Genomic DNA, 14,488 nt, shown 5'->3' with positions numbered 1-14,488 from the left:
TGAAAGGGAACCTTGGGTGCAAAAGCAAATGTCTTTTCCTGCTAAGAAACTAAAATCAAAGGAAGAAGAACACTATAATAAATTGTGTGATTGGATGAAACCTTTATTCTTGCAAATCCCTTTGACTGATGCTATTAAATTGCCTCCTTATTCAAAGTATATGAAAGATATTGTCACTAACAAAAGGAAAATCCCCAATGAGGAAATTTCCACTATGCTTGCTAATTACTCTTTCAATGGCAAAGTTCCAAAGAAGTTGGGCGACCCAGGTATACCTACTATTCCTTGTTCTATTAAGAATAATTATGTTAAAACTGCTCTATGTGACTTGGGAGCCGGTGTTAGTGTTATGCCTTTTTCTCTTTATAAGAGACTTTATTAAGATAAGTTGATACCTACTGATATATCTTTGCAAATGGCTGATAAATCTACTGCTATTCCTGTTGGTATATGTGAGGATGTTCCTGTTTAAGTTACTAATAACTGCTTGATATTAACTGATTTTGTTGTGTTGGAAATGCCTGAAGATGATAATATGTCTATTATTCTTGGGAGACCTTTTCTTAACACCGCAGGGGCTGTTATTGATTGCAATAAAGGAAAAGTTACTTTCAATGTTGATGATAAGGATCATACCGTCTATTTTCCCAAGAGGATTGATAAAGTATGTGGAGTTAATACTATTTCTAATGTGAGAACTATCAAAGTTGGAACTATCGATTGTCCTATATATGAGCCTAAAGAAGGATATCAAAATCTTATGATTGGATCCATATCAATACAATTCAAGGTAGCATGATTGATTTGAGGTTTATTTCTTCTTATGCTATGTAAAATTTATTTGGTGGCAAGACTTGATCAACCTTGTTAACAAATACTTTTTATATGCATAGAGGAGGTAAACAACATCTCTCTCTTCCTCCACTTGTTTTACTTGTTGTAGCACTTTTGATTTGCAAAGTTCCTTAGTTAATTAGAGATTTCAAAAAAAAATCTGTCCAGTAATAATAAACTTAATGCCCAGAAATGTGCATTTTTCAAAGTTTTCAAAAATTCACAAAAATTATACCGTTGGTCCTATTTTTTGAAAATGCACCTGGGAGCACCTGGGGATGACCAGTGGGGCACCCCAGGGTGGCACCCCACAGGCCGGCGCGGCCAGCAAGGGGGGCGCGCCACTCTGGTGTGTGGGTCCCCCTTTGCCCCACTTTAGCATCTCTTCCTCCCACACTCTTCTCTCTCCCGAAAAAATCAGCACCAGCTTTCTCTCACTCGTGTTTTTGCTCAAGAGCTCATGATTTCTCGATCTCTTTGCTCAGCCCAGATTTCTGTCTGAAATTTGGCACATTTGCTCTCCGGTATGTGACTCCTCCGATTATCCAAGTAGAATTTTGTTTGGTTGAGTATATCTTGAATATTTTGCTGCTGTAGGTAACATGTTTAGTGAGCTTGCATGCTTGTTCTAAGTTGTAGAAACTAGTTTTGATGCATGATTAGTACTCTAGCAAGTTCCTATAGTAGTTCCCCTCAATTATATGTCACCAAATCAAATTTTATAATGTTTGTTGAAAATTTCAGAAAATGGAGTGGAATAGACATCAGCTAAACCAACAAGAATTGGAGGTGCAACAAGTCATGAGAGTGAACCGCGAAGAGGGAGTATACCCCTCTTACTACCCGTGCACAGATTTCATGAGAAGTGCAGGAATCTTGGGAGATGTTCAGAATCTAATTTCTCGTGCAGGGTTGAATAATTTTGTTGATGGAGAACCATGCCAATATGCAAAGTTGACTATGTCTGTTGTGCAGGATTTTAAGTTCAATTGGTCGCAATCTAACCCCATGGTTCAGTACAAGATTTATAATAAAACTGTCAACTTGCCATTCAATGATTTTTGTACAGCAATTAGAGTACCACAATGGGGATCATGCGAGAAGATAAGGGGATCGCCGCGAGAGCTCTTAAGCCTCTTCGAGATGATTTGTCATGGAAGGAGTTTCTCAGAGGATGGTGGTAAAATCACTAGCATTCAACTCCCAGCTATCCGCTACTTTGCTTATTTCATTACTAAATGCGTTCTTGCTAGAAAGAATGGTAGTAAATTATCTGTCCAGGATTTAGCTTTTCTAGCTGCTGCACTGCAAAGCAATAGGGCTTATAATTTGGGTGCATTAATAGCCTACAGACTTGCTACTAACCGTGAGAAGGGCGGAATTTGTGGAGGCCTCATCTCCTCTCATTTACTAGCTTTGCATGGCGTAGAACCTCACCATCTTGATATTCAACTTTCCATAGAAAAACTTGACATAGTCTCTAAGATTAAACATGAATTTGTTTCTGATTCATCTAATTTGGGTAACCTGTTCTACAAGATGACATTTTATAAGAAAGCTTGGAGAATAACTAAGAAAACTGAAAAACTAGTAAGATTGCCTGCGCCTGTTCTATTTAACCTTGATCCCAGGAAAGATTGGTCAGTCACGGAAGGTGCACTGAATGCGTACATAGAGGGAGGAGGCCATCATGCAAGAGACAACACGGAGGCCGAGGAACACCTCGACTCGTCATCCGATGCAGCAAGTTCTTCGCATCAACATTTTGGACATGTGGAGCCTCCACGCTTTTCTTCTGCACAGGGACCTCACTATGACTACGCCATGAATGATCCACCGGCGTGGAACAGCGACCCTCGCTGGGGTTGAACTCCACTTAGGCCAAAAGCCTAAGCTTGGGGGGAGGTATACCAGCATCACTCATTCTTTGCATATTATGGTTGCTGGATACTTGTATATACTTTTTTAGTTTCTTTAAGTGGTTTTCTAATGAGAGGGAGATGATATTTGGGGAAGTGCTGCCTGAAAACAGATTCTGGACTGTTACCGAAAAAATTCTCAAAAATAGCCAGAACGATATTTTGCGAAGCCAATATTTGTGCATGTTCCCCAGGTTGTTATCTAACTTTCATTAGTTGAACACTTTTCGATTTGAGCAGTGGAAGAATTTCTTAAAAATCAAGTATTGTACTGCTGTCAAGTTTGACAAATTTCTGCTGCTTTGTGTTTATGTGATTTTTCTAGTTTGTCATTTCTTATTTTTTCTTTGTTTCTTTCCTAAAACACAAAAAGACCAAAAATATTTCTGTTATTTCTCTTCACCATTTGTTTGTTTTGGTTTCTTGCATTTATTTTTCTTTATTTGCTATTGTTGGTTTGCTATAAGAAAATCCAAAAAGATTTTGCTTTGTTTGCTTGTTTCCTTTTGTTCTTGTTCCCAAATTCGAAAACACCAAAAATATTTGTTGTTCTTCTTTGGTTTGTAAAGTTCACTATGAGTTCAATGGTCTTCGGTGGCTGGAGCGTGGTTTTCATTTCATATTATCCAAGCTACACAAGTGAAAGGCAATAATGACGATCTACGACAATTGGATTGTGGTGAGAGGCTGTTATGAACTCTATTTGTTTTCATTTTTGTACATATACTCATCCATGTGAGCATGCTTAGTTAGTTCATGTGAGGTATATGTCATTTAAGAAAGTCTAGTAGTTCATGATCTCTCATGTTTAGCTCCAACTTATTAATATGAGTAGCATGTCATGGATGTTTGCTTGCATTGTTTTATTCATAAGTAGGTATGACATTGTGGTATCCTCCTCTGAATAATTCATTTGAATTAACTTGGTACATGCTCACGCATGCATATGACTGAACAAAAGTCAATTAAGCCTCGATGATTTACATTGCTTCAGAGTTCTTGTATCACTTTTATGCCTCGGTTAATTTATTTTGCCGCAAGCATGATTATGACAGTTACTGCTCTCTTGATTTGTCGCTCCCTAGTCTATTGCTAGCTTTCACTTGTACTGAGCGGGAACGCTGCTCGTGCTTCCAAACCCCTGCAAACCAAGTTGTTCCAAAGTGTCCACCATAAATACCTATGCATGGCATTTCAAACCATTCCAAGTAAATTCTCATGCGCTACCTTTAAACCTTCAAAATGCTTCTCAATTTGTGTTAATGTTTCATAGCTAATGAGGAAGTATGTGGTGTTTATCTTTCAACCTTGTCATTTACTCTTGACGGACTTTCATTATGGACTAGTGGCACATCCGCTTATCCAATAATTTTGCAAAAAGAGCTGGCAATGGGGTTCCCAGCCCCGATTAATCAAACTTCATTAATAATTCTCTTCACATATTTTGCTCTGATTCATCAGTAAGCAACTTAATTTTGCAAATAGACACTCCTCCATGGTATGTGATTGATGGAAGGCACCCGAGGATTCGGTTAGCCATGGCTTGTGTAAGCAAAGGTTGGGGGGAGTGTCACTCATAATAAAACTAAAATACATGTGTAAACAAAAGGGAAGAGGGATGATCTACCTTGCTGGTAGAAATAACGTCCTTCATGGGAGCCGCTCTTGAAAGTCTGGTTGGCGAGGTAGTTGATGTACCCATTACCATTCGTTGACAACAACAAACACCTCTCAAAATAATTTTATTCCTGTTTTAAAAATGAAAAGCTCTAGCGCATGTTAATCCCTGCTTCCCTCTGCGAAGGGTCAATCTTTTACTTTTATGTTGTGTCTCCATCCTTTCTTTGAGCACTTTCTTGAGAGCACAACTGTCATTCTTAGTATAATATGCTTGTCTCAAAATATGATTGATTGTGGTATAACTTTGATGCTTTTATCTTTGACAATCACTATTTCTAGTCTTTCTATGAACTTCAGAGGTGCCTGAGCATTTATGTTTTGCTGATCAAATATGGGCAAGCGAGATACCACTTTATCATACTCTTTTATGAACATTGCAATCCTGCTTATAGACATGATTCATGATGCTTATTATTAATTGTTGGTACCTTTCCATGATTGACATAGCTACTAGATGATCTTATTTGCATGAACCTTATTATGAATTGCCTAAGTATTAGCCATATCATGAGAATATTTACATCATATGAGCAAATGTGTTCGTGAAAGTTCTTTTATCGCACTCAGTTGTTAACTGAATTGCTTGAGGACAAGCAATAAGCTAAGCTTGGGGGGAGTTGATACGTCCAAAACGTATCTACTTTCCCGAACACTTTTGCTATTGTTTTGCCTCTAATTTGTGTGTTTTGGATACAACTAACGCGGACTAACGCTGTTTTTAGCAGAATTGCTCTGGTGTCTTGTTTTTGTGCAAAAATTCAACTTTCGGGAAAATCCTCGGAATTTATATCAATGGGCCTATTTTACAAGAATACTCAGGGAGCCAGAAGGGCAAGCCAGGTGGAGGCCCGAGGGCCCCACACAGGCCGGCGCGGCCCAGGGGGGGCGCGCCGCCCTAGTGTGTGGCCCCCTCGGCTGGCCTCCGACGCCCTCCTCTGGACTACTTAAAGGTTTCGATCTAAAAACCCAAGCCAAGAAGTCGAAGTCGCCAGAAACCCTCCAGAACGCCGCCACATCGCGAAACTCCGTCTCGGGGGCTAGAAGTCTCTGTTCTGGCACTCCGCCGGGACGGGGAATTGGAGGAGATCATCGCCATCATCACCACCGACGCCTCTCCATCGACCAGCAATGCTTCCCCCATCCATGTGTGAGTAATTCCCCCGCTGTAGGCTGAAGGGGATAGTAGGGATTGGATGAGATTGGTCATGTAATAGCATAAGATTGTTAGGGCATAGTGCTTAGTACGTGTCCGTAATTGGTACTTTGATGATATTGTTGCAACTTGTTATGCTTAATGCTTGTCACTAGGGCCCGAGTGCCATGATCTCAGATCTGAACATGTTATTGTTTCATCATGATATTCATTGTTTTATGATCTTACCTGCAAGTTGTATACACATGTCACTGTCCGGAACCAAAGGCCCCGAAGTGATAGAAATCGGGACAACCGGAGGGGATGGTAGTGATGTGAGGATCACATGTGTTCACGGAGTGTTAATGCTTTGCTTCGGTACTCTATTAAAAGGAGTACCTTAATATCGAGTAGATTCCCTAGAGGCCCGGCTGCCACCGGCTGGTAGGACAAAAGATGCTGTGCAAGTTTCTCATTGCGAGCACGTACGACTATATATGGAACACATGCCTATTGATTGCTTTGTACTTGGACACCGTTTTATTATTATCTGCAAATGCCCTGCTTTGATTGTTATATGAGTTTCTCTCATCCATGCAACGCCCGTCATCCATCCCTGTGCCTACAGTATTTTAATCCTGCTGTTTACTATAATTACTACTGTTGTCTGTGTTACTCTGCTGCTGTTATTCCACTACTGCTACTGCTATAAAACTGTTACTACTGATAAACTCTTGCGAGCAAGTCTGTTTCCAGGTGCAGCTGAATTGACAACTCAGTTGTTAAGGCTTATAAGTATTCTTTACCTCCCCTTGTGTCGAATCAATAAATTTGGGTTTTACTTCCCTCGAAGACTGTTGCGATCCCCTATACTTGTGGGTCATCACCCAGCCCCTGGCCGCGCCTAGGTATGGTGTGGGCCCCTCGGGCGTCCACTGACCTCGCCCTTCCGCCTATAAATTCATTTGTTCAGGAAAAACCTAAATACCCCGAGCCTCCATCCACGAAAAGTTTCGTTGCGGTTGCCATCGTTGACCCTAGCTCGGGAGGGTTCTGAAGCTCTTCCTGGCACCCTGCCGGAGAGGGAGATCATCACCGGAGGCCTCTACATGGCCATGACCGCCTCCGAAGTGATGCGTGAGTAGTTCATCTCTGGACTACGGGTCCCTAGCAGTATCTAGATGATTGTCTTCTCCACTTTATGCTTCATGTTTAGATCTTGTGAGTTGCCTATCATGATCAAGATCATCTTTATGTAATGCTACATGTTGTATTTGTTGGGATCCGATAAATATTGAATACTATGATTGAGATTGATTATATACTTGTCATATGTTATTTGTAATCTTGCATGCTCTCCGTTGCTAGTAGATGCTCTGGCCAAGTATGTGCTTGTAACTCCAAGATGGAGTATTTATGCTCGATAGTGGGTTCATGCATCTAGTAATCTCGGAGAGTGACAATAACTTCTAAGGTTGTAGATGTGTTGTTGCTACTAGCAAGGGAGAAAACAACAATGCTTTATCCAAGGATAATTCTATTGTTTACTTTACACACTTTACTTAATGCAATAATCTATTGCTTGCAACTTAATACTGAAATGGGTACGGATGCTAACCAGATGGTGGATTATTAGTCATAGACGCAATTGGATTACGGTCTATGTATCTTGTTGTAATGCCCAGATGAATCTCATAATAATCATCTTTTCATGTATGGTCTTTATTTTGTCAATTGCCCGGCTGTAATTTGTTCACCTAGCATGTTATTTATCTTTATGGAGAGACACCTCTAGTGAAATGTGGACCCTGGTCTTTTCTTTTATACTGCAAATACCTGTTATTTTTATTGCCAACTCCCACGACAACCTCACTGTACGTTGGGGCAAAGTATTTTGGTTGTGTTGTGTGCAGGTTCCTCGTTGCTGCTGACACCAGTAGTACGCCCTGCCAAAGTCAGCTAGCAACACCTTCAGAAGTGATTTCTTTCTCCTACTGATCGATTAAACTTTGGTTTCTTACTGAGCGAAAATTTTCTACTGTGCTCATCATACCTTCCTCTTGGGGTTCCCCAACGGTATGCTTTGCACAACATCAGGCACCATCAAGAGTCTTACTAGCATAATATATAACATTTTATTTCTTATCAACTCTTTGTCACAAAACAACGCCTACTTCATAATCACTTGCATCACACATAATTTCAAAAGGAAAATTCCAATCAGGTGGTTGAATTATAGCAGCACTTATTAAAGCATTCTCAAAACATTAAAAAATTCTACACAATCATCATTAAAAGAAAATGGAACATCCTTTTGCAAAATATTATTAAGAGGTTTTGATATTTTAGAAAAATCCTTAATGAATCTTCTATAAAAATCAGCATGCCCAAGAAAACTTCTTATACCTTTAACATCCCGTGGATATGGTAGCTTCTCTATGGCATCTATCTTCATGCAGTCCACTTCAATGCCTCTTCCAGATACTCAATGACCAAGGACGACACCTTCAGTAACCATAAAATGACACTTCTCCCAAGGACTAGGTGTCGATCCTCACACCGTTGCAGAACTTTGTTAAGATTGAATAGGACATTATCAAAAGAGGTACCATAGACGGAAAAATCATCCATAAATACTTCCATGATCTTCTCAATATAATCATCAAATATAGCATTCATGCATCTTTGAAAAGTAGAAGAAGCATTACATAAACCAAATGGCATTCTTCTATAAGAAAAAGTACCAAATGGACAAGTAAAAGTTGTCTTTTCTTGATCATATTTGTGAATAGGTATTTGAGAAAAACCAGAATAACCATCAAGATAACAAAAGTGTGAATGCTTATACAATATTTCTAACATTTTCTCAATAAAAGGTAAAGAAAAATGATCGTTGCGAGTGGCTTTATTTAATTTTCTGAAATCAATACACATTATATAACCATTAATAGTACGCTGAGCAATAAGTTCATTTTCATCATTTGGAACCACAATGATTTCCACCTTTCCGAGGAACACAATGAACAGGACTCACCCATCTACTATCACTTATAGGATAAATAATACCAACTTCCATAAGTTTGATTACCTCTTTTCTTACCACGTTTTTCATTTTTGGATGAAGACGGTGTTGATAATCAACAACGGGCTTTGCATATTCTTCCTAATTAATTTTATGCATGCATAGAGCTGGACTTACACCTTTAAGATCATCAAGAGAATATCCAATAGCTAGCCTATGTGCACGCAATACTTCCAATAATTTTGTTTCTTCCTCTCCTAAAAGATTAGCACTAATAATAACCGGATATATATTTTTCTCAACAAGGTATGCATATTTTATATCATCAGACAAATGTTTTAATTCAAAACTAGGATCTTTCTTGGGTGGTGGTAACACTCCAAAATTATCAGGTGGAATATGCAATTGTAAATGCGGTGGTTGTTGAGATAAAATTTGCTAATGCTTCTCTTTCTTCATTACTAAATGTTTTCTCTTGATTAAGTACATATCGTTCCACCGCGTCCGATGAAGTGACTACCACAAAAGCAAGAGTTTCCACAATATTTGTTTGAAACTTTTCTTTTTCTAGATGTTTATCAGTAAACTTAAAAAAATTAAACTCTAACCTTTCTCCAGCATATTTAATAAACACTCTCTCTTTTGGCAAATCAATTTCAGCACCAACAATATGTAAGAAAGGTCTACCAAATATAATATGATAAAATGCATATTGTGAGCAACCAAGCACAATTAAATTAGCGGGATACTTAATCTTTCCTACTAATACTTTAGCATGTCTTACCATACCAAGATGGCTAATAAATTCTCTATTAGCAAGTTGAATAGTGATACCTGTATCCTCCATGTGTATGGGATCAAGATCGGGTTTGATTTCAAGATAAAGAGAATATGGTATCACACTTATACCTGCTCCAATATCACAAAGACCATGATAACATGAAGTTCCAATACCAGAAGATATAATATGTTTACCAATTCTAGTAGTCTTAGCTTGAATTACCTTAGTGGAATCTTCGCATAAATAGACATCACAAGGAGTTTCTTCATTTAATTCCTTCATGGATGAAATTTGATGCTTCATAGAGATTTATTCATAAGGCTCATGACATCTTTTAGCACTCTTGTTTGCAACAACGGTGAGTAAATTTTGTTTCACCCTGTTCGGATATGGAAGAGATTCCACATATTCTTCAATAATAACCGATGAAGTTTGCTGGACCTATTTCTCAACTTTAGCAGAGGTGCCGGAGAATATAATCATCCCAAGAACACCTTCAGTCATGGAAGAGACAAACCCTGACATAATAGCTTGATCCTGTTGTATCCAATGTTGGTGGGCCGGGTTTGGTACATGATGGACACCCCCGGCATAAGGCACATCAACATGAGGGTCAGGACACACAATGGTACCATCTACATAACCCATCAGAAGATGACTGCGGAGTAGAGGTCCAACTTGCGCACGCCAGAACAAGTAGTTGTCACTCGTCAGGCGTATAGTAATCGACGAGGCAATGTTCACCACCGGTGGAACTCCCTGGCTAGGGAAGAGGCCGGGCTGAGTCAAGGGTCTCGGCGTGGACAACTGTACCGGTGCAGATGATGGCGGTGTTGATGATGAGTCATTGACGTCCAACGGTGGAGCACTGAACCCTGGCAACCCTGGCATAGGATAGCCCGGGTAATACGGTGGCGGGAAGCCCCCTGCAGCAGCACCGTAGCCACCATATCCGCCGTAGCCACCGTAGCCAGGGTAGCCGTATGGCGGCGGTGGAAAGCCCCGTGTGGCCGGACCGTAGCCAGAGCCAGTCAAGGAGGTCACCATGGTGGAGTCCGTTGGAGCTGCGAGGGCGGAGTTGAGTGCGGCCAGATTTGGTCGCGAGAGAAGCCTGGCGGGGCGGAGCCCGGCGGCACCGCAGCAGGCAGCGCGGAGCCCGGGGTTGATGGCGGCACCAAGGCAGATGGCGTTGGGATCGGTGGCGGGGTGCCACCAGGTGTTGAGGAAGCGCCCGTCGAGGCGATCGGAGCGATCGCGGTAGCAGTCGCAGGGTCAACCGCGGGCGACGCAGGGTCACCTGACGCAGGGAGCATCGCCATGGCGTTTGACGCCATCGAAGTGGAAGAGTACGCGGCAGCGGAAACCATCGGAGGCGGAAGCGAGAGGGCGGCGGATCGGCCGACCTAGGTCAAGAGAGTAACTAGGAAAGAGAGAGATTGCGTTGACCCGTACCTCATCGGGTAGGGATCATTTTATTATATATGAGTACAAGTAAAGAGTCCTGTACCTATACGTATAACAGTCTTCGCAGCGAAGCACGCGGTGGACGAGTAGGATCAGGAACCATGTCGCGTCTATGGCGAAGAGAGTGCAGAGTACAAGTCCTCGAGCGTCGGGCGAGCGTGTTTCAACGATCTTGACTGTCGCCATGGCCATTGATGAGATAGACGAATGGCTTGTTGGTGGTAGCTACGCGATGATCCGCGGGGTCTGACCAGATAGGCGCTGACGGCTGGCTCAGATTGCTCGATAGTAGTGGTTGTGCAAGCGGTGGAGGACAAACGAGATTTTATGTAAGCCGTTATTAAGGGAAAACTAAGTAAAACCGATTTTCCTAGAAATCCTACTAAAACTGTTTTTGAAAAACTGATCGCTAATATTGTGTATCCAAACAACCACCAAGTCTCTAGAGAATAAACACTGCATATTATTAAGCTATTTGAGAGTTTTAGATTAAAAATAATTATAAAGCAATTAAATGTCGATTATCATTTTACCTTGAATTAGCTAATAACCTGAAAATTTGGGATATCACACAAACCGAATAGATATTTGGCTGTTTGCATATAATCAAATCATTATTGTTATGATTTCTAGTTAGTTGTTTCCCGTCGACAGCGAGACGTCCGTTGTAACTTCGTCAATCTCAAGACCCGTTGGATTAGTTTGTTGGACCTAGTTTCTCGGAGGTGCTCATACGGATAAGGTGTGTGTGCGTGCGTTCATAGCGGTGAGTGTATGTACGTATGTGTAAGCGTTTGCGTCTGTACTGCGTTTCGAAGAAAAAAAAGTTGGTGGTTTCCAAGTATATCTTGTAATGTCCTCTATCGACAAATATGATAGGAAACCAGGATTATGGTCAATCAATCTAGTCTTTCGAAACTAATGCAAAGAAAAAACTGAGAAAAAAGATGCTCACTCTACAACCCTAAATAGTTAGCTAGATAAAAATAAAAGAAAGTTCACGCTGTAAATTAAAGAACAAAAATTCACTCTTCAACTTTATAAACAACAAAAGTTGTCATTGCAAGTACAAAAAAAATTCAATTTCAGATAATGCAACAATTTACTATAAAATGCAAAAAAAATCACACTATAAAGCAACAAAAGAATCACTACACGAAGTAACTACAATAGTTTACTATACAAACGAATAAGCAAGCAAAAGTTCAATATTCAAACTACTTATTTCTAGTGGCGGAGGACGATAAAAATTTGAGGTCGGGCAAACTCTAAAGCATAAAAAGATCTGGTGCAAAAATTAAAATATTCTAGACATATTAATACTTTGTATGATCCTAAACAAAGTCACTTGTATAATGGAAACATTGATATCACCTAGAAGTGCCAGGAAATGCCAATGCTCTATCCTTTTTTGAAGTTTTTTCCCCTTAATATACCCAAGATTAAGACTTTTGAATATTCCTCGCTCGATGTAGCACATAATCAAATCTATCTTCAATGCTGAGAAGACCATGTAACTTGTTGCCATCGCCATCGGTAAAAGCAACACCAACTCAATGAGGCAGTAAACCATAGGAAACCTGACATGTATCTGAAATTCAGCCATGTTTTTTTTATATAATCTCTGAAGTCTTAAATTCTCCTCATATGAATAATCAATACCTCAAGGTTACCTTGTATATGGTCACGTTCAAAATTAGATAAATCCTCGTGATAAATCTTCGTAAGCGGAGCAAGATTATTCACATTGAACCTAGTCAATGAGTATTTTGGGTCAAGCCAAGAGAAGGTCTGAAGCAACTCTGAAGAAATTCATTAAAGCGATGATCAAACTAGGTGGTAACAAAGTTTATAGCAACGTAGAAGGAATCCACATGGTAAAATTGATCCGTGGTGACCTGATGTCTTCCCCCTTTTCTTGGTTTACCCACCATTTATTCCAAACTTGGGTATGTGATGTAATTTTTCGTGAAAAATGCTTTGACATCTTCAAAGAGTGTCTACAACCAACATTTCTCCAATCGAACGAACATATTCTCACATAGTTAATTAAATATATTTTTCCGATAAAGAACTTAATTAAATATGCATTGGCTAAAATGGTATATTTAAAAGTTTGTATCAACAAAAATATACAAAGCCAAATTAGAGCCATAAAACACAATCCATCTCATACCGCACAAGATTCTAATCCTTCTTTTACAACAGAGGACAAACATCATTTGTCACACAGAGTAGTTAAAAAAAACCGTGTCTAGAAGGAACTAGACACTTTTTGATATAGTAGAAGCGGGACTTGGCGTGACAATTTCGAAATTCGTCCCTGACAGGAATCGAACTCCGGTCGATGGAGTGTGTCACTGCGACCCCAACCACTGGGCTAAGCCCACGTCGTCCACAAAGTAGTTTTAACATCATCTCCATGATGAACACAAAGAAAAAAAAATCTCCAACTGATGAATTGAATCTCCTTCCCTACATGGAACACGCACACCATCCTCAACAACCCAATACTTCTATCATTGCATTCCATGCGAGCTAAGGTTGTGTAATAAGAACCCATTTTGTATCTCTAGGTCGGGCCAAGAATGTTTCTTGATTTCCTCTCTTCTTGAGGCGTCTTACCTTTCTCAATGTTAGCCAAAAAAATGTGTATGTTTATCAAGCAATATTCCTCCTCCAAGATGAACTACTGAGATTGAAAATCATAGACACATCATCAAGGAAATCCTCAAGAACCCTTGTAGCATATCAGTAAAGCAACAACTATCAACTACAATTGATGGAAAAAGCAACGGGTATAGAAATCATACGGATACTCATCACGGATTAACTTGTGAAGGTCGTTGAATTCCCTTGCATTAGATTCTCCATCACACCCTTGCCCTTGTAGTATTGCAACAAGTAGATCATATGTTAAGATTAGCCGGTGAGAGTATCATAAGTAGTATCATGTATGCCATGTTGGTAAAAAGGTATTGTGGTGTGCCAATTAATGAGGAGAGAGGTGACACTGGTATGATAATATGATATTGTATCATAGCACGTAAAACTAGAAAATTTAATGGCAAATATATCATATACACAAATTTGTATTGAGATTCTACAAAATATTGAATATGATTAAACTATGATCCTGCCTGATGATATTATGCATTATAGGGGTGGTATCAGAAACTAGTATCATGATAATAGTATATAGTACTTCACATTGTGTCCGGTCAAAGCGAAAACCTCCAAAAGTGCCTTCTTTAAATTTGTTGATGTTCTGTTTGGGACATGCTTAATACCGAGAAGTCCGGTCAACGACCTCTCCAATTTGTCTCATAAACCTACAAGAAAATGTTACTCCATCTATCCGGAAAAGGATGTCATGTCTAGATGCATCTAAATTTAGACAAATCTACGATATCCTTTTCGCGACAGAGGGAGTATAATTAATTGAATAACATTAGATAAAAAAAAGAAGTAAAAACACACAAGTATTTAACATACTTCAATATTTACCTCACCACCACATACCACAAGATTCATCAATAAGAATAAATAAGAATAAGGAAAAGACAATCATATATCTCTTCTAATTAATTTAGTGAGCCTACCTGCACAAAAATTGGCCTGATCTTTCTTAATAGTTGGGAAAGTAATTTGGCGTT

Source organism: Lolium perenne, chromosome 4, assembly GCF_019359855.2.
Source record: "Lolium perenne isolate Kyuss_39 chromosome 4, Kyuss_2.0, whole genome shotgun sequence".
Taxonomy (NCBI): domain Eukaryota; kingdom Viridiplantae; phylum Streptophyta; class Magnoliopsida; order Poales; family Poaceae; genus Lolium; species Lolium perenne.
The sequence above is the reverse complement of the archived record's forward strand: the minus strand, read 5'-3'. Positions refer to the sequence as shown.